General features: G+C 34.2%; 1 protein-coding gene across 2 annotated transcripts in view; it reads left to right on the top strand.

Moving 5' to 3' along the window:
• WDR70 (WD repeat domain 70) overlaps positions 1-22,369 on the top strand; it is a 234,166-nt gene that overhangs the window by 20,059 nt on the left and 191,738 nt on the right. The gene's annotated exons all lie outside the window — the stretch shown is intronic.

The following is a 22,369-nucleotide window of genomic DNA, read 5'->3' on the forward strand; positions in this document are numbered from 1 at the left end:
ACATAAAAGCAAGAAGATGGCTATTTATAAGCCAGGAAGAAAGTCTTCAACAGAAACCAGATTTGTTGGCACCTTGATCATGGACTTCTAGCCTCCAGAACTGTGAGAAAATAAATTTGTGATCTTTAAGCCACCCGGTCTGTGGTATTTTGTTATGGTAGCCTGAGCTGACTTGTACTGCTTACATTTCTGCTAAGTGTCTTTTACTGCTTCGTATTTCCTTACATTTCTCCAACCATAAGCATTCTTGAGGATATGTCCTTATCTACCTTTTCATTTCATATTTGGCCAGGGTGGGGTTTCTTACATCTTCCTGTACTCATGACTCCTATTTGCTCAGAGCAACTGGAGGCATTGCCTCCTCTCATTTGAACTTCAGATCCAGGTTTCTAACCACTCGTGAATCATGTCCATATTTAAGCTCCAGCAGTGTTCTAAATTCAACATTTAAGGTCAGGCTTTTGCTTTCTCCCCCATATACTTTTGCCGTAGTCACTTGGGTTGTCTCTCTGCCTCTAGGATCTTCGATCCCTTTTCCTGCTGCTGCGGGATTAAACTATTTGTAACACAAGTCACATTGCAAGTAATAGTACTCATTCCCTAGATGAGGGAAAATAAACCACCACAGCAAACATGACTCCTGGGGATTCCTGAATACAATTTGATTTTTTTTGTTGCTCAGGAATTTGCAAATCACTGTGGCTTTTTAGAGAGACATTCTGCTTAGTAGGAAAGCAGCCAAGTTTACATACTTGGGTGGCTAAGTATTTCAGCAAGTATTACTGAAATTAATGGAAAAACATTTTTAAAAATATTTTTTAACCCAGCTTTTTTTTTTTAAATTGACATGTAGTCAGTTTACAATATGTCAATTTCTGGGGTACAGCATAATGTTTCAGTCATACATATATACACATATATTCCTTTTCATAGTCTTTTTCATTATAGGTTTCTGCAAGATATTGAATATACTTGCCTGTGCTATACATACAAATGGCCAATAGGCCCATAACAAATATTCAATATCATTAATTATCAGAGAAATGCAAATCAAAACTACAGTGAGGTATCACCTCACACCAGTCAGAATGGCCATCATTCAAAAGTCCATAAACAATAAATGCTGGAAAGAGTGTGGAGAAAAGGGAACTATCCTACACTGTTTGTAATGTAGTTTGGTGCAGCCTCTATGGAAAACAGTATGGAGATTCCTTAAAAAACTAAAAATAGACTTACCAGTGATTTTTTTTTTTTAGTAGACTTTATTCTTTTAGAGCAGTTTCAGGTTCACAACAGAATTGAGCAGAACTTACCAGTGATTCTTAATCTGAATGTAAGAATCATCTTTGGTACAACTGAAAATATATATACTCTTAGGTTCTGTAATCAGGAGATCAATTCAATAGGACTAGGGTGAACCTGCCTCAACTCCTGCAACCTGTGTTGTAAGAAAAGGTTCCCTAGGTTATTCTGGGGCACCTCTTCCCAAACCACTTGTGCCTGCTTACTTAAAGAGTCACAGTTGGGGTCATAGGTTATCTAAGTTAGGTTATGATCTGTATCATGCCTCATCGATACTTAAGAACATGGGATCCTACAAAATAATGTTTCTGAAAAAGAAGAATTAGGGAATTGCTCCTCTGTTTCTCTGTGCTAATGAAGCCACTGTGAGGTTTTCACATAAAATTTATGTAGGAATGTTCTTTCTCCCAAATGGCTTAGATGTAATATTTATTTTGATTTTTATTTTGTGAAAAATATTTCTTTCACGCTATGTGAAGGTTGATGTCTCTAGAAACATTAGTGTTTAATTATTTCTGAAGAAAAGATAGGAGAGATGGTAAGTTCCTGGCCTTTGGAATCTCACCTATTTTTATGTCTTTTTAGGCCTATCTTGAATTATATCTATTAAATCATAACTGTCGTATTTTGTGAAGGGCTGTGATAGGTAGATATTCTAGGAATTGAGGCAGTAGCTCTCACAGTTTATTTTTTTTATTATTGAAACTGCATTACTAAATATCAGGAGCCTTAAAAATGTTCATTTCATTTAAACTCAGTAATATCACTTCTGGGACTCTATCCTGAGGAAATTTGGGACAAGCTTTATGCACAAAGATGTTTATCAGTACTGCATATAATAGTGGTTTTCAGAATGTGTTCCATGGAATACTCCCGGAGGGTGGTTATGGTGGGATTGGGTCCCACACCGATATTCAACAAGGTCAGCTCTGTTGCGTTAGGCTTGCTCAGAGCTTTCTCTTGGCAGATTCTATGTCTAAAGAAGTTTGAAAATAACTAGCATATATAAAATATTAGAATAATTTGAAATACTGTAAATACAAAATAATGGAGGAAAGGCCAGTAAATTGTTGTGTAGTCATATAAAAATATGTAGTCATCTGCCATGTTTAATAAGACTTTTCGGTAGCAATAGGAAAGGATAACAAACTGTATAGGCAGTATGATTTTGGAATTTTAAATGAAACATACATGTGGAAAAAAGTCCTCACGTTACTTGCTTCTGTGTTGTGGGAATGAGGTTAATGCTTATTTCTGCCCTATACTTTTCTGTTCTTTTCCAGCTTCCACATTGATTATTAACTATGCCCATCATTAGAAACAAATAATGGGATTACAAGCAGCAGTCCTTTATTATAAGGCAATTATGATCTTAATTCAAAAATCTAGAACAGATATAGAAAAAAACCCAAACAGAACAAGATTGAATATGAATATAAAATAAATGTTAAGTACTAGTGCATAAACTTTTTTTTATGATTTACTTTGTTCCCAGAAGGATTTAATGAAGTGAAACGCTCTAAGAAGGCAAAAATTAGAAAGAATGAATGAAAAAAGTAAAACAAAAGTACATAAATAAAGTTAATATAAAACACAAGAAGCAGTTCTAAATATTTGCTATATGTAGGCCACAAAACCTAGTCACCATTACTGATTCCTATCTTTCCTTCTTACCTCATGTCTAACCTCTAATTCATTATCAACTCTCATCAGCTCTATCTCCAAAGATACCAGATCTCTCCATTTCTGTTTCCATTGCTGTCACCTTAGGCTAATCTGATACCACTTCAACATTAGTAACCACTTAAGTCATCTCCCAGCTTGCACTATTGACTGGACTACTATGATTGTATTCCAGGCAATAAAAAGAGACAAAATACAGATATAGAGAGGCCATAGTACTAGAGAGTAGTGATTAAGGAAATGGACATTGAAATCAGACGGAGCTCTCTCACTTTTAAGCTGTGTGAGTTTCACTCAACTTGTGTGGATGATTGAATAAGTGAATGAATATGTGTGGAACCCTTATAACGACGCCTGGAATTTATCATTGCAATCATCTATTTTAATATATAACAAAAAGGGAGTTTATAAAATTTATGATTCCTAATAAAAAAACGTTTAAAAATGAAACTCGGAAGTTTAATGTCATATTAAATTATTCATTCATGCTTCATTTCACCAGTCAGTGTTAGGCTATACATATCTAAGCAGCATTAGAGTATTCCCTTTAAAACCAGGAATAAAAAATGGTAACTGTCACATTATTATATTATTCTAGACATTTTTGCTAATTAAACAAACTGAAATAATCAAGACTAAAAAGAAAGAAGTGAGAATATTGTATTTGATGTGACTCTAAAACAAAAAGGGACTAATCAAAACAGACTAATATTAAAAAAGCAACAGATTAATGAGTCCAGTTTAAATGGTTAAAATTGAAAAAGAGATACCCATTTCACAACAGGAACAATGAAAAATTAGGAGTAATCTTAGTGAGAGATCCATCTGAATATAAATAACTCTATAAACCTTTTCAGTACAAAAAAGAATTTGAATAAGAATCACTAAATAATCAGTAAACCTTTCTCAAAATTTTTTCCACAGAGAGTTTTTTCCCAACTTTATTTGCTCCCTTATCTCACTATTAAGTGGTAGAGTTACTATTCAAATCTGGGTTGTCTGTGCTTTTAACATTACTATGCTTCCTCCCCTATTTGGAAGCCAGTGGCATTGAGCTCTGAGCCTGTTTTAAGTGGTGAACCTACATTATCAGTTAGTACATTATTGATTTGGCTGCCGGTGACAGAAAATTGAAAATAACAGTGGCTTAAACAAGACAGAAGTCTTTTTTTCCCCCTCTTTTACATAGATGAAATCAAGAGTTAAAAGGACCATCACTAGTTTCAGGTTCAGGATATCATAGAACTAGGCTGTCTTTTTGTTCTGCTATCCTCAATGTGTGAACTTCATCTTGAACACTCTAGCCGTAGCCATTATTTTTGCAGTTTTGTCAGCAGGAAGGCAGAACGGATAGACAGCTACTCATTTTGAACTTCATATCTTTCTGTTATGTGAGAAATATAATACTCACTTTAGGAATCCAGGGTTCTAGCTAAAACTTAATGCTTCCACTACAAAGGATGGATGATGCAGAGAGCCAGCTAGGAACTATGTAGTGTGCATGAGTTTATATTCAGTGCTTGGTGCTTTCACCGGTAGTAATGGAATAGTCCTTTAATATTATATGACATACATATGTATATTCTATTATTTGATTTCATTTTGTATATTGTGAACATATTAGCTGCCTTTCTCCAAAGTAGCAAAAGAAAGTTTATGGATACTAACGCAATCTTTAAACTCTTAGGATTTGGTTACTATATTAGCATGCATGAATTTCCTTTGAATTCCTGTCTGTTTCATCTTGCTATTTAGTTATTCTACTGTTCTTATTTCTTCCAAAATGAGGTGTAATCTTTTTGGCTCATTTTGTTAAAGAAAGATTCCATAAAAGTAGTCTTGGCTAAGATTTTAGTCAATTTCAGCCATATATGTCAAGGTCATTTATATAGAGGATCACTGAAACATTCATAAAGGAAATAGAGTCATAGGCATGGATTTCTTTTGTTTTAATTTGATAAAAGGATTCCAGTAAGAAATGTTAACAAAGAAAGTACATTTTAAATGCTTTTAATTTAGGAGAATGTGCATCTTTAATGAGGCAAGTTGTAACTAAACAAAATAAGCAATTTTCCCTCATTGAGTTTATGATTATCATTTTTTAAAAAGGAGTTTTACCTCCTCCCTGCTATCTTTTATCATTTTCCACAACAGACATAATTCATTCCTCATTTAGCACTGGTTCTATCAGTTGTTCAAGATTTTTTCAAGGACATGTCTAATCTCTCATTAGAATAGGCTAATGTAGAGAAGGCCTCGTTTGTCAAGTACATTAGACCTCATGAATTCCTGTTTGCCCATTAATTCTGTCTGACAAATGAGTCTGCTAGTTTTGAGTGGACACTGATCAAAACTTTAATGCTTCCTTCCCACTTCTCCAGTTTCTGCTTGTTAAATTCTGTCTAACCTTCAGAGACCATTTCCTCCAAGCATCCTCTCCAGATGCCAGCTGTACGTGCTACTTCCTAGGTCTGTTTTCTACTTTCTATAGCAAACAAACTATTTTTCTTGTGACATAATATTTGTATTCTTGTGTTAATGCCTCTGCCTTTGCAATCTTTTGTAATGACCTTAAGTATAGAGATCTGTATATAAATAGCACAGTAATTTTTTAAAACTCATAACTTCTAGTGTAGTGCCTTTACTATAGTACATAGAATAAATATTTGTCAAGTGGAATTGAATGTATTTGGTTTTTATAATTGAAAACTTCATTTTATGACATTTGAGAGTTTCTCTTTTTGACATGTCAATCTCTAGTTTTTACATGGAAAGTGGAAGTAGGGATAGAGGAGTGAATAGAAGAAATATGAGCATGAAAATGCAAATAGACACCTGTGTTTGTAAGCACCATTATATATGCCTTGTCCTAAGCCTAAAATTTAGTTACATAGTAGTTTAATAATTGCAAGAGGTGACCCATGGTTGAGATTAATTAATTTAGTTGTATAGGCTATACCTGCTTATGAACCTACCAGTTAAATGAGGAAAAAAAAAAAAAAGAGCCGTGATTTTCTCTTCTTAAAACCAGTCTCACAAAACTTAAAACGAATTGTGATTGTTTCGACTGAGCTATAATTATATATAATAATGCACACAGATCTTAAGATTTCATTTTAAACAGTTTTGACAGTTGTATATACAGCGAGTGTAGCCACCATCCCAAACAAGTTAGAGGACATTCCTGTCACCCTGATGGTTCTTTGTGCCCTCTTCTAGTCACAGACTTTTTAAAAAAGAGTTTTCATAGCACTAGAGATCGAAGGAAAATTATGAGAGAACATATGAGTAGTTACGTTAGAACTATACCACCTGATTGTCTCTAATTTTTTTAAATATGCATTTACTTCAGTTGCTGGTTACTAGTTGGTCCAGTGTTACTGCTGAAGTCACTGGATTGGAAATGTTAATGTTGTATATCATAATTTCTTTTGATGATAAGCCTGCTTTTCACTCATTCTTCCTTTGTTCAATTTTACTTATCTACAGTGGTAATAAAATTACTCTTTCAAATAGGATGCAAATGAAAATGGTATGCAAACCATTACTGAACCTTGTCAAACTATACCAACTGTTAAATAATTTGAAGTATTTAGTGAGTATTTTAAGATGTATTATTATTATTTTGCTTTGAGCTAAATAAGTGAACAAAAATTCAAAGGGGTAGGTAGAGTCAGGAAAGAGGTGAAATATGATTTTTAAACTGTATCTATTACATGTGTGTAATTCTGTTTTTTATTTTAAAGGTAAAGAAAGTTGTAACATAATCAAATGGAAACTTTGGGATTATTGAGGATTTTCATTGTCCTTGCTATCCCGTTTCCTATTACTACAGAAAATTGGAAGTTGCATTTTTATGACTGTAACTAAAGGCTAGATATAACAGTGACTTTTTAGTTGTGAGCACCTGTTTTCCATGAACTTTCTCTGACTCTCTGGTTGGCACGTTCTGTGGTGGAGAGTCCAAATTTGGGCCACCACTGTGCTTCCCTGACTTTTTGCCTGAGGCTTCTCATCCCCTTGGCCTTGATCATTGCCAACCACCTGTATCAGTCAGTCTCTGTCCCGCATGCACAGGGAAAGTTTGATGAATTAAAAGTGGAAAAAAACTCTCTTTCAGTTCTCAGGAGTTGATTATATGAGGATTGAGATGATTTATGTAAACAATGTAGGAATTGACACATACTAAGTACTTAAAATTGCCGTGTTGTATCGTTTTCATCATCATTACCAATAGTTGATTAATGACCAATTTTAATTTAATTGCAGCTGATGAGAAAGAAAAGTTAAAAAAATAATGTTAGGAAACAATGATTTTAACTTTGGAAGAAAAATGAATATTCTTTAAAACAGAGCAATTTAGTTACACCTGCTTTCACCTGCAAGATTCTGTCAGCAGAGGATGCTAAAAGCTCTACTCCAAAATCCAGTGAATGTGTTCATTACTGTTTCCAAACTATTGTGGGAAGGTCTTCGTTCTTTAAGATGGGCACTAGGGGGCAATAGAAGCATTTTGGCTTTTGGCGTGAATCCATTGTTTTCAACTGTCTCCTGTCTACAGTGGACAGAAAAAAAGAATCTTACGAACAATGTCTTCTTACACACTGGAACAGGTGAGATTTAGGTTGAGATTAATGCTGGAATAAATTACTTAAAAAATAATGTAGAGTGAATTTTTTATTCTTTTCTGATTTGAGAATTTGACAGTAATATATTTACAATTTATTTTCTGTCTTTAAGCATTTAAAATCAGTAACAGATTACTGTATAGAATAAGGCTTAATGGCAGGAATTTTAAGGATGGCTTCTTTATAATTTAACTCTGTAAGGTCAAATAAGGTTTATTTCTCTGTTCACCAGAGTAATCCAAACTTTAAAAAGCACATATCAGATTTTGTCACTTCCCTGCTTTTTTTGGTTACTTTCCTGTCAGTAAACTTTGCAATTTCTTTCTGTCACATGTTAAGAAATCCTTGCCTTGACCTCTAAGGCTCTGCATGACTTGGCTTCTGCAGATCTCTCTGACTTAATCTCCTTCCACTCCTGTCTTGCTCCCTCTTCTCTACTCACGTTGACTTTTCTGCTTTTCTTTGAACAGCTATGCTTGATCCCTCATAGAGCCTTTCTATTTTGTCTTTCCTCTACGTGAAGTAACACTAGGAGCTTCGCATCATGCCCTCGTTTCATTTGGATCTTTGTTCAAGTGTTGCCTCTTAGACTACCTTATACAAATATTCCACCTGCATTCCACTGCATTCTGATGCTCCATTAGCTGACATTTTTATTGGTTTATTGTCTTTCTCTTCATAGTAATTTAAGTTTCATAAGGGCAATAACACTGTCTCTTTCACTATTGTATCCTCAGTGGCTTGACCTGTGCTTGGCACATAGTAGATACTCAAGGAATATTTGTTGAATGCATGGCCATCTTTGGCTGTGGTTATACTTACTCTCTTTCCCCTAAACATTTCATGGACTCAGAGCTGCTTCTGATCTAGTCACAGTTAACCTTTAGAAACTCAGGAGTAACAGTCCCTTCTCACACATCCTGGCTGGTTCTACCACAGTTCCCTTGTTAGACGGGTGCAGACCTTTTTAAGCTCTCATTGCTAGGTGAGATTTTGTATTCTCTCAGGTGGCTGCCAGGAACAGTCCCTAGCATGGGTCCTTTCTGCCTCTGATCAGGAGTTTTTATTTTATGCACCTGCAATGTGAATGACACAGCCAGTATGGGCCATTTTCTCTATTCTCAGGAATTAGTGTATAGTGGGTAAGATGGACTAGTTTATGCAGACAACACAAAGCATAGTTAAGTGCAATGAAGAAGACAGGAGGGTACTTTTATCTGACTGATTGTAGTCTCCACAATTACAAGTTGTTTTAACATATAAGTATTTAACATTAAATTCTGGCAAACTTCTATCAGTGAGTTGCAAATCTTGCAGATGTAAAATTTCATTAAGTCTGTGGAAGTGATGTTAAGGATGTCCTTCACTCCACCCAGAGTCGTTGTCAGATGAGGATCTAGTTAAGTTGGACCAGTTCTTAACTGAAAAAGAGAAATTTGACAAGATTGATAAATGATTTGAATGGAAAATTCATGAAGGCTTTGAATATTTTTTGTAAAAACATACCTCTTAATATTCCTGCCAAGGTTGATCATGTATAGTCTGTGATGCCATTTTATGCTTTATAAATTTTAGTTGGAAAAATTACTTCCAACTTCCAATAAAATAATACCTTTTTTTAAGGAAAATAAAGTGGTAAGAAAATTCAAGTTTTTAATTCAAAGCTTTCCATAATTCATCATTGAACATAACCACAAGCCAAATGAACAAAGACTTATTTTACAAGATGAGTGAAAAAAATTTTTAAGCTGATGTCATCCATTTTACAGCTGTTTATTATGGTGAAAATTTTGGTGATCTGATGCATTTTTATTATGTACTGTTAAAGTTGCCATAGTATTTTTATTTTGTTTTTTTTTTTAGCGACTTAGAATAACATTTATTGGTTCACAGTTCAGTAGATCAGAAGTCTGGGAAGGCTGGACTGAATTCTCTGATTACTTGTTCAAAATCAGGATAGGGTGGGAATCTTCTCTGGAAGTTCTGGAGAAGAATCTGCTTTCAAGCTCAGCTAGATTGTTGGCAGAGTTCAGTTCCTTGTGATTGTGGCCAGAGGTTGTTCTCAGGAACTAGAAGCTGCTTCCCAGTTCTTGGATGTGGCCCCTTCATCTTCAAGCCAGCAATGGTGTGTAATAATACCTGATTCATTCTTTGCACATTCTAAGATTTGGTGTATTCTGAGATTTGATGTAGTTATAACTTAAGTTTTGTTAAAGATTAAATAAACTGTCTAAAAATTTAAATTCATTTTAAGATATTTTAATCAAACCTTTTTATGTCCCTCTTTTATGAAAATTTAGGTCTCCTTTTCAATTGACTGATTCTCTTGTAATCATGAAAGAATGTTATTATGTTCTCCCTTGTATCCTTTATTATTTATTATAGCCATATACCTATCTTCTGGATTCACAGAACCCTTGTTCATTTCTCCATATAATCACTTGGCACATCCCTTTCTTATTCAAAACCTTTTTTTCCCTTTACCCAAGGATTTTTACTATCGTTAGTACTTTCTATGAAGGAATGAAATTCTCTTCTTCTTCTTTTATTCCCCCAACTCTCTCTGGTTATAACACTGCAATTTTTTTCACACTTTATATTTTTGATCTTAGGTTCAGAGGGTTAAATTATTTACACTTTATAGTTCTATGAATACTTTTGTAATTGGCCCTCCCAGAGTCCTTTACTTGTTATTTATCTATGTGGAATCCTCTTCCTTTTTATCTTTTCCTTCATTTCTCTTTTCTTTCCAGTTCTTTTTATCTTCCTACATAAGCCTCACCTTTTGGCTCTGTTTCAGTTATATTTCACTTTACCTTAATGTTGTTTTTAAAAAACTGAATTCAATGTAATTAAATTTCCCCCCAGTTTTTACTCTCACTTTATTATTTTAAAATTTTACTTTGAGCTACTTTATTTATTGATCTCATTTTGTTTTCTTCTATCTTCCCAACTAGTAAGTATTCTTAAGAGCAAAGGTCATGTAATTAATTTTTACACTCTTCTAAATGTTAAAGAAGCCATAGAAATAGACATCAGTTTTTCAGTTTAGTAGATATAAACACAGTATTTGAAAGTAAAATATCTCCCTTGATCTTTCACCCCTTCTATACATGGTTGAAAGTGAAAGATTTGCATATGTCAATTTTGAAAAAGATTTCTTAGTGCTTTTTTAAAAAAGTGCTTTTAAATAATTTTTACAAAATCATGAATATTTACCAAAGTTGATATAGTTTGTCTTTCAGTGGAATTAGGTGCTCCCCTGTTACCAAGATTATAAAGTTTGCATTTGAATATATTTTATATTTTTGAGTGCCAAATTGATAGAGTAGCATATAAGTAGATTTTAAAGCAGTGTTAACAGAGTGTACTTTAAAAAAATTCTTTTGTAGACCTCAGTCTTTGGAGAGACAGTTTGTTCATACTATTTGTGCTGAGTACCAGAAGTGCAGCTAATTATGAATTTGAAATAAGGCCAAGACCACCAAGTTGATTCACGTGGCCTACCAGGCAGCTGTTGGATGGTTATTTTGCCATTTCATTACTGATCTTGTGTGGAATCAGTGAGTCTTTATGCACATCTGCATCCCACAGAACCTTGAACAGTATAAATGGGGTTTAAATGTTTGTTGATTAAATCAAGGAGTTAATGGCATAATCTTGATTTTTACTATTATAAAAAGTGATGCTATAACAAACTAGGAATTCACTATTAAGCCACAGTTCAGTATCTTCAATCCCCTTTTGTTTGATTTATGGTAAAGAAACAAGTGTATACTCAAATCTAGAACCAAATAATGGTACTGACAGTAAGTGGTTACTTCCTTCGTGCAGCAAAATTCTAAATACTTAAGGTGAAATAACTCATTTACTCCTCCTACTTCTGTTATCCTCTTTTGACAGATAAGGAAACTGATACTCAGAGGCACTGTTACCCAAAGCTACCCTGTTAGTAAATGGTGGAGCCAGGTTTCAAATCTAGGGGAATCTACTCCAGAATACATGTGCTTATCCATTACGCCTTCCTTTACCACTGGATGTGACCTTTTCTGCTTCTCAGGGTCCTCTTTTGTCTCTCCTACACTGTCTCATGCCCCAGCCTTACAAACTATGAACAGGTTTTGAATATGAATTCCCTTTTATGCATTCCAACATGCTTCTCCTTCTATCTGGACCCTGGTCAATACTCAGTACAACTCCATTCTCTTGTATAGGGTCTCTATGTAAGTAGTGACTCTCTGGGTAACATAGTGACAGATCTGTCTCCATCAAGGAAGAACCTTTTCATTTATCAGGATCTAGCTTTTCTGCTTGTGCATTTTCTCCTTTTAAGGACCTTCACTGATGCACAAAGTGAGAATTGAATACTTGCTTCCTTGTGCTACTTCTGCATTAGTTATATTCCTCTATTATTTTATAATTTTTGTAACAGCTTTATTGAGATTATAATTAATACCCTGAAATTCATAATTTTCAGGTTTGCAATTCAGTGGTTTTTAGTATAACCATAGAATTGTGCAATCATCACCGCTATCTAACTTTAAAACATTTTTGTCCTTCCTAAAAGCATCCCTGCAGCCTTTAACTTTCACTCCCTGTTCTCCCTCCACTGCCCTGCCTCCATCTTTTGGCAACCACTAATCTACTTTCTGTCTGTATGGATTTGCCTATTCTGGACATTTCATATCAATGGAATAATACAGTAAATGGTGTTTTGTGACTGATTTCTTTCACTTAGCATAACATTTTCAAGGTTCATCTGTGTTGTAGCATGTATCAGTACTTCATTCCTTTTTATGGCCAAATAATATTCCATTGTATGGACATACCACATTGTAAAAATGCATTAATTGATGGACATTGGGTGTTCACACTCTTTTGCTATTATGAATAATGATGTTATATTTGTCTAGAAGTTTTTGTATAGATGTATATTTTTGTGTTTTGGGAGTGTATAGGAGTGGAATTACTAGGTCATATGATAACTCTGTTTAACATTTTGAGGAACTGCCAAACTGTTTTTCATAGTAGTTGTATCATTTTACAGTCCCATTGGTATTCTGTGAGGGTTCAATTTCTCCACATCCTTACCAAAACATATTATTGTTTGTCTTTTTGATTATAGCCATCCTAGTGGATGTGATGTGTTATCTCATTGTGATTTTGATTTGTATTTTCCTAAAGAATTATGATGTTGAACACTGTTTTCATGTGCTTATCGGCTAATTCCATGTCTTATTTGGAGGACTGTCTCTTCAGATCTTCTGCCTGTTTCAGCTGGGATATTTATTTATTATTGAGTTATAAGGGTTCTTTATGCCTTCTGGACACAAGTCCCTTCTCAGACATATGATTTGCTAATATTTTCTTTCATTCTGTGGGTTGTCCTATCACTTTCTTTATTGTATAATTTGAAGTATAATAATTTTAAATTTTGGTGAAGTCCAGTTTATCTGTTTTTTTATGTTGTTTCTTGTGCTTTTGGTGTTATATCTAAGTAATCTAACCCAAGGTTGTGAAGATTTACTCCTATGTTTTTTTTTTCCTGTGAGTTTTATTGTTTTAGCACTTACATTTAGGTCTTTGGTCCATTTTAAGTTAATTTTTGTCTGTGATTTGACGTAGGACATTCTTCTATTATTGTACCTGTCATAACTATGATAAATGATTGTAATTGTAATAGTTACTTGTTTACAAGAGCGCACCTTCTGTAGTTTCTGAGCTCTAAGAAAGTAGTGCATTGTGTCTTCCTTATTTTGGGATCCCTGGCATTCAGCATAGTACCTGGCACTTAGGTTTTATTATGTACAGCTTATAGTAAGTCTGTCTGTGGCTTTGAATGTTTTATTTTGAAAGTATACACGAAAATATTCAAGAGTAGATGTAAAATATAAATAGTTAATAAATATGTCTGCATATTTTAGAAGGGTATATAAACATACCATGATAAGTACAAACCCTGATTGTGTATTTTTTTTTCTCATGGATTTCATGCTTATTTTCTTTAAAATACAATCATTACTAGGCAATTTATATCTTTAGTTAAGAATGAATATATTTGGGCAGATACTGTATGTCAGACCCTGTGCTTAGTACTGAAGATGCAAATAAAATCAGGTTTAGTACCTGTCCTCAAGGATTTTACAGACTAGTAAGAAGATGGCAAGTAAGCAATCTGCTTCTGTTCTTTGGCAAGAAATGCCCAAGAGCAATTTAAAATATTTTGTTGTGGTGGTGGCTTTAGACATTAGGAAAAGTATGATGAAGTGTTAATAATGTGTTTGTTCCATATTTGGTGGCATGAATAGGGTGTATAATTGCTAAAGCTAGAACTGTAGAATGAATGCGACAAAACCTGTACAGATTGGCTTTTGAGATGTCTCTAATTCTCAATGTACCTTTCACAGTTGTGAAACATATACTTGTTTTTGTATGTATGGAAAATCAGATTAAATCAGATATGGTATTTATTCTGCAGTGTTAGGTTTTTAAAAGATCTGTAGTACAGAAGGATTAAGATAGACCTTTTCTCAGTACCAAGTGAATTTAATAAACATTTATTATGCCTCAAGCTTCTTTTATTTTCCTAAATAAATTAATTCTTATTAATTTGACTGATACCTTGACATTTTTTATAGTCAAAATTAGTATTGTCTGTGCATCTTTAACTAAATATAAAAAGATTGCCCAAGCAAGAACTCAGTTTTTTATAAAGGACAGTTATGAAATCTTAAACATAACTCAGAATACTACAGTACATAACCCATGTTGAATTAGTTCTGCCCTGCAGATCTAAGATGCTGAAAGTCGGTGAAACTTTTCTATCTCAAGGCATTTTATACCTGGTCTCAAACAATTTCTCAAATGTGTACTTTCAGGATAAAACCTGTATAGCCATAGGCTCATAGTAATATTTTACTTAGAATGGGTTGTGATTATAAAGTGTTTTGGTACATTAACTCATTTGGTCGTCACGGGAACTCTGTGAAGCTAGTAGAGGAGGCAGTAGGTTGTAATGATTACATACATGGACTTTGGGGCCAGACTTCTAAGTTCACATTCCTTCTCAGTCACTTACCAGTTATGTGATCTTGGACAAATTACTTAACCTCCTTTTGCCTAAGTTTCCTCTTCTGTAAAATGGGGTGATGATAAGACCTACTAGAGAGTTGTTAGAATTAAATTACTTAGTATATGGTGCCTTAAGCAGTGCTTGGCTGATAGTATGCATGTATATGCAAGCTGCTACTTTTATTATTTATATCCAGTAAATGGTTAAGGGAATAGAGGCTCTAAGGAGAAGAGATTTTTTGTTCTTACCACTAGTAAGTAACAGTTCAGATTCTTGTCCTGCTCTTGCCTTGTCTCTTTAAAACAATATAAGTTTTTATTAAGTAGCTGTTGAATGAATGATTGTATGAATTAGAAAACAAAAATCCCATATTACCAGGCAATTTGGAAAATTGAATTATAGAGTAAGATTTTTTGCTAAATTGGAAAGTAAATTTGACTTCCAGGATTTTCCAGTTGAAGAGAAAGAGAAATAAATTATGGTATTTAATGTGTAATCTAAAAAATAATATAAATGAATGTATATGCAAAACAGAAACAGACTCACAGATGTAGAAAACAAACTTGTTACCAAGGGGCGAGGGAAGGGGAAGGGACAAATAAGGGGTATAGGATTAACAAATTGTTGTATATAAAAAAGAAAAACAAGGATATACCATGTAATACAGAGAACTATACCCATTATCTTACAATAACCTATAATGAGGTATAATGGAAGTACTGAATCACTGTGCTGTATACCTGAAACTAACGTGATATTTTACATCAACTATACTTCAATTTTAAAAATAAAATAAACATGTTATGTATTAGGTCTTCCTGTTTCATGCTAATAAAAAATTAACAAAAGTAAAAAAAAGATTTTCCAGTTGAATATCTTTCTAAGGTTATAGAAATTATCTTAAGATATAAAATGTTGCTCAGGCAATATACTACCAAGCTGTAATAGGACTGGTGAACTTGTGTTGCAGTGAAGTGATAATCTCAGAAAACTTTTGCTTCTCACACTTTAATGTACACTTTAAATCTCCTGGGGGACCTTGTCCAAAAGCAGATTCTGATTTGGTGTGTCTGGGAGAGACCTGACATTCTGAATTTTAACAAGTTCCTGGGTGATGTCCCTGGTGCTGCTTTGTGTCCTGTACTTTGAGGTGCAAGGCATTAGAAAGGCTTCTGTGAGAACTGTGGAGCTATCAGACTGAGGCTTATATTAATCTTTACTCCACTTATAAAAGCACTTTGTTTCCCAAATGAAACATTTTAACCAATTCTTATTCTTGGTAGATAGGTGGCTAAGGAAATAAGGCTTTGAGAGGATAATTAGTTCAAATTTTGTGAAGATATGAGAATGGTGTATGCATTGTTGTGACTGGCAAGGTGGGCCTTTTTTAGGAATAGGACAAATTGTAAAACTCAGGGGCCCCAGTCTGAGCTGGTGAAATTTACCCCTACGTTTGTAGTTGTAAAAGAAAGCCTTCTCTTTTAGGTGGGGGTAAAGGAGTGGGAGGGAAGAGTTTCATTATAAGGGTCCTAGAAAGCCAGGTTGTTCCTTTTTAATTCTGTTATAGTACCTACCCCCACCCCATCTCTGGCAAGCTCAGCCTCTGTGGTTTTCCATCCCTGCCTAGGATGGTTAATGCTGTGGGTAAGGATGGGCTCTTAATACATACCTTAGTAAGTAATAAATGAAAAATAAATACCACTGCAAATGATAAGAATGTTACTAGGCTTTTTAGATTAGTATCTCTTAAGAAACAATCTGCTTTTTGATTACATATGAAATCCTTCTGTTGTTTTCTTAATGATATTTATTTTCCAGCTTTATTGAGGTATAACTGACAAAAATTGTATGCATTTAAGATGTATAATGTGATGATTTGATATATGTATGCATTGTGAAATGATTGCCACAATCAACTTAATTAACACATCCATCACCTCACATAGTTATTTTATTTATTTTTTTTTTGGTGTGGTGAGAACACTTATGATCAACTCTTAGCAAATTTCAAGTATACAGCACAGAGTTATTAACTGTAGTCACCATGCTGTATATTTGATCCTTTAGAACTTATTTTATAACTGAAAGTTTTTAACCTTTGACCAGAAACTTCTTAAAAAACATTAAGTTTTCTAAATGTAACCTGGAACAACATTCAACAGATGAAGAAAATTTCTAAAACATAAGTGTATAAGTGCTCTGAAACGATACTATTGCTAGCTAAGGTGGTAGAGACATATTGAAGGTTTTCTGTGAAAAATGACATACGAAGAGTAATATCACAGTAGTGAGCAATGTGGGAAGAATTGAAGAGGATGGAGGTCAGGGAAGGACATAGGGTACTGTTCATAGTTCCAGATGTGAGTAAGTTTAAGGTTAGCCATGTCATTATGGAATGTCATGAATTACCTAGTCCAACTCTTGCTTTCACAGGTGAAAAGGCTGAGGTTCTATATAGTTAAATGACTTGGTGAAGGTTACAACTGGAAATTAATCTCAGAGTCCTGTCTAGATTTTAAGTCTTTGTACTTAAGAGAACAAATAAGAATGAGCTGACGTATTCATAAAATTTTAGGGTGTTAGGAAGTGATAGAACATACGTTCATGGTAGCTTTGAAAGTAGATGTGTCATTTGATATAAATCCTGTTGGCTAATTACTTGCCATTATTGTCTGATAAATAAACATAGAAAATTGTTATCTTCGTGTTTATTGCTAGTGTCATATTTAAAAAATATGATTTCTTATAAAATATAAGAATGAACTATCCTTTTTAAGTTTCTCAGCCCTCACACAAATATAAAAAGTTGTTTAACAGTGTACTCTTAAGTCATGTTACTAAGAAATGTTCTGTAAGATTGAAGTTTGCAATAGGGCATTAATGGTTTGAAGGTAATTTAGAAGTGGTTTGGGAATACTGCTAATTGAAGGATTGGAACCAGCTGTGAGATTTAGATAGGAAATTGTCTTTCCTTCCTGCAGTATTTTAGACACGTAACTTTACATTTTTGGAGGAAGATTTTAAACATTTGATAAATGATTTATTTTGAAGCTTACCTAATATTTATTATAGCATTGAGAAGTATTCAGGCTTAATGGTATACATCTTTTAACCTTTTTTGTTTATTTATGTGTGTTATATCTATTAAATTTTTTTGAAGTTTTGGTAAAATATACATAACATAAAACTTGCCGTCTTAACCATTTAAAAATGTACAGCTCAGTAGTGTTACATTGTTGTGCAACCAACCTCCAGAACTTTTTCATTTTGCAAAACAAAAACTCTGTACCCATTGAATGACAACTCCCTATCTCCATCTCTTCGTCAACCCTGGCAACCACTGTTCTTTCTGTTTCAATGAATTTGACTATTCTAGATACCTCAGATAAGTGCAGTCATACAGGATTTCTCTTTTTGTGAGTGGCTTATTTCACTTCGTATACTGTCCTTCAGGTTCATCCATGTTGTAGCAAGTGTCAGAATTTCCTTCCTTTTAAAGACTGAATAATATTCCATTATACATTTATATCACAATTTATTCCTTCATCCATGGATGGACCCTTGAATTATTTCCACCTTTTGACTATTGTGAATAAAGCTGCTATGAACATGAGTGTACAAATACCTCTTTGAGACTCTACTCTTTATTTCTTTTGGGTATATATGCCAGTGGAATTGCTGAATCACAGGTAATTATTTTTTAAATTTGAGGAACTACCGTACTGTTTTCCATAGCAGCTGCACCATTTCCCTTCAGCAATGTACAAGCATTCCAATTTCTGTTTATCCTCACTAATACTTATTTTGTTTTTCTTTCTTTTCTCCCTTAATAATAGCTGTCACGTTGGATGTGAAGTGGTTATCTCATTGTGGTTTCGATTTGCATTTCCCTTGTTATTAGTGATGTTGAGTATCTTTTCATGTGCTTCTTGATCACCTGTATTTCTTTTTTGGAGAAATCTCTATTCAAATCCATTGTCAAATTTTGAATCAGGTTTTTTTTTTTTTAAATTGTTGAGTCAGAGGAGTTTTTTTTAATAATACATTCTGGATATTAACAGTTTATCAGATATGTAATTTGCAGATATTTTAGCCCATTCTGTAGATTGCTTTTTTGCTGTGTTAATTGTGTCTTTTGATGTACAGAATGCCTTGGTGGTTTTTTGAAATCTCAAATCTTATCAAATTACTCTACATGGCTCAAAGCTTAAATTTCAGATTCTTGACATTGTATACTATCTGGCTCATAACTAGCTCTCTGGGTTAACATTTAAAAAAAAAAAATACACACACATACACAGCCTACACCACACACCCTTCCCCTTTTTCCTGCCTGGCAATTTGAACTCTAGCCAGGCAGAAATATTTGCAGTTTAGAAAGTGTCAAGAGTCATCTTATTCTCTCCTTGATGTCCTCCACATTCACCTAAGGAACTTCTATTTTTCCAAAGGCATCTCAAACATCTCTTTTATGAAACCTTTTCTAATTACCCTCTACTTCCCCAGACACAATGGAATTGAGCCCTGAACCCTGTGTATTCTTCTCTCAGCATCTGAAACATTTTAGTTTGCTTATTTGTTTACCTGTCTGTTTTGCTTTACTGACTGACAGTTCTTTGTGAGCAGAATCTCTGTTATGGGACTTTTAATCTATAACTTAGTTCCTGGTATGTGGTGTGTAGTATATACTTAAATACTCAATAAATGTTTGTTAAGTGAATATGTGATTAGCGAGTGAATGAATAAATGAATTAATTTTAAGTCAGTCTTACTGGATCTCCACAGTTACACCAGAATGGACTCTAATTCTGGTTGCTTGTGGTACTGCACTGATAACTGTTTCCGGTATGGTTTCTGGGAGGAAGTAGCACTCATTTTCAGACTCCTGGTTGGGAATCTCCATTCTTCCCCTGACTCCTAGCCACTTTGTGGCAGATCCTTATTACTGAGTAGACTTTTTATTACGGCTTATAGTACTATACATATACAGCTTTTTAAATTTATGACAAATTTACCCCAGAAAGTTTATTTCTGATTTGCAAGTCTTTTGAAAACACTGTAAGGATGTATGTGCATCAGATGGAATTGCTCATGTTATTCCAGTTTGCTGTCATTGTTCTTATTGGGGGTAAACCAAAGAGCCTGGGAAATAATCCTTTGGTTGGCATTTAAAACCAAACCAAAGCAAAAACTGGTATCTTTTCCCCCTTTCCATTAAGACTGTAGCTCTTGTTATGAATTTTGGTAATAAATGACTTCATTGAAGTCTTATAGTTTATGACATCCCTTGGCAGGGAAATCTTGAAAATATTTTACTGTTATAGCAAGTTTCACACTAAGCCATATTTCAAAAAGTCATTAGTAAAAGTTCTGGAAAAAGAACAGTCACCATCAAGTAATATGCTACCAGAAGATGGATTGCTACTATTTTAGATGATTTAGTTGTGCCAATTATATGGGCTTTTTATGAGTTATGCCTACATGATTTCCAGTAAAACTTTTATTTTAAATGTAAACAGCATTTATTTAAACATTTAATTCAGTCCTAATGTAAATACTAAGTTGTTCTGTGTTCTTGTAAGTTTTTTCTTTGAATGTCAGAAATTGTCTATATATAGGCATATTCTGCACTGAATTCAATGAAATAATTTTCGTCCCTCCTTTTGGTGACAGTGTTTCTCTTTCTTGAGTGATGAAAAAGTAATTAGTTATGAAATGAGACACAGACGATAATAGATTCTTCTCTAAGTAAAACATTTGAACTGTTCTCCTGTTTCTTGCAAGAGTACTTAGCACCTTTATATGGGCTTTTATTTCTTACAGATATTGTCAGCTGCAAAGGTAGCAGTCAGTGGTTTACAAAATTTAATATAGGAGTAGTCTAGAATTCGTTTGTTCAACTTTTAAATTATTTTGGAATTTGTGTTGAAATATTGGTATCTCTGAGATAGGTATGTGTAGTTCTTTCCAAAAGATAGTACTCTATACCGTGATGTCTTTGTCTTGAAATAAACTGCAAACTCTCTAGCAGTTCCTTGGGTTACTATGAGGTTAGTATTTTTGTTTAGTGCCTCTTGGTTCCTAATCTCTTTCTTCATTGATCTGTGGTGATAATGTATTATAGTCACCTCTCAGATGCAAACCATCTAAAACAAAACTGCCTTTAGTTCTCTATTCTTGTAACTTTTCATCTGCTTTTAGTCTGGGGTAGAATCATTTGGTCTTCGAAGGTTTTCACTTTTGGAAAACCTTCAGTTATCCCTGACTCTCACTCACCAGGCTCACCTGATGGATAGCACCTACCTGTTTTTCTTTATGAACATAAACATTAATGTTTGAAGATATATTAAAAATTATAATCTAATATGATTTATGAGGCCATTAATTCACTCCAGAAACTTTTGTCTGTGTCTGCCATATACCAAGTGTATTGTGGACTGGGGACCCAGAGGTAATATATATGCACAGTCTTTGAGGAGTGTCCATTTTGCAGTTTGGTTAGGGAGTGGTGTGAGGGAGATAGGTAAAACATTACGATGTATTGTGGTAGGTTCTGTGATAGAGACAAGGAGAGGTGGTCATGCGAGTGCACAGAAAGGTCATTTAAGCCAGAATTTGAAATGTTGAGAAAAGCTTCCAGGAGCAGGTCACATCTGAATTGAGTCTTGAAAGGTGAGTAGGAATTAGCCAGATAAAGAGGAAGAGAAGCCTGGAAATAGACTAACATAAATGACCAGAGAGACAGGAGGTAAGCCTTAGGATAACTGGTGGCTGTCGTTTATAAAGCATGTACTTTGTGTCAAACTCTGTATTATGAGCTTAAAATTTTTTTTTTTTTTTTTTTGCAAGGAGATGTAATTAAGTTTACTTTTGTTTTTCATGGAAGTACTGGTGGTCGAACCTAGGACCTCAATGTATGTTAAGCAAACAGTCTACCACTGAGCTATACCCTCCCTGCTGTATTATGAGCTTTAAACCACTTCACAGTAACCTAAGGAGTAGGTGCTATTATCCTTAGTTTGCAAATGATGAAACAGAGTCATTACTCTCCCAAGGTTGTGGCAGGTTTAATGAGTGTCAGAGCTAGATTTTAAAACCCTAAGTTTCCTAGCTTTTTGTCTAGGCTGTTGCGTTTCCTTCCAAGAAAGAATAGTTTCAAGATGGAGGAAACAACAGTTAAGTAGTTATCATGCTGTTGAAAGGTCAGGTGTGCAGGTTAAGTTCTGAAAAGTGTCCTGGGGCACTTATGTGACTTATTTATTCATTCAAGTAATATTTACTGAGAGTCCCTTAAGTACCAAGAATTGTGCTAAGCATTAGGAATTAAGTGACAAGTGCCAAAGTGGTAGAGGTAGAAGAGTGAAAGAAAGTAGAAAACTGTAGTGTGAAAGTACCTTGATTGTAGAGGAAAAGATAGTGACACTGCAGTAAACATAGGGGGAATGTGTGTATGTATATGTGTGTGTGTGTGTGTGTGTGTTTAATATGGGAAATACTTTAATAGTTTATATGCGGAGGAGAAGGAGCTATACTAGGGGAAAGATTTAAGATAAAATAGAAAGAGCTGGTGATTGATTGGTTCATCAAAGATCCTAAAGAATGAGGGAAGTTAGGGACCAAAGTCTGTTAGATTGCACATATTTAATGAAGTAGATTGCAAGATAATCCTAACATGAATTTATAA

The sequence above is a fragment of the Camelus dromedarius genome, chromosome 3 (assembly GCF_036321535.1).
Source record: "Camelus dromedarius isolate mCamDro1 chromosome 3, mCamDro1.pat, whole genome shotgun sequence".
NCBI lineage: Eukaryota > Metazoa > Chordata > Mammalia > Artiodactyla > Camelidae > Camelus > Camelus dromedarius.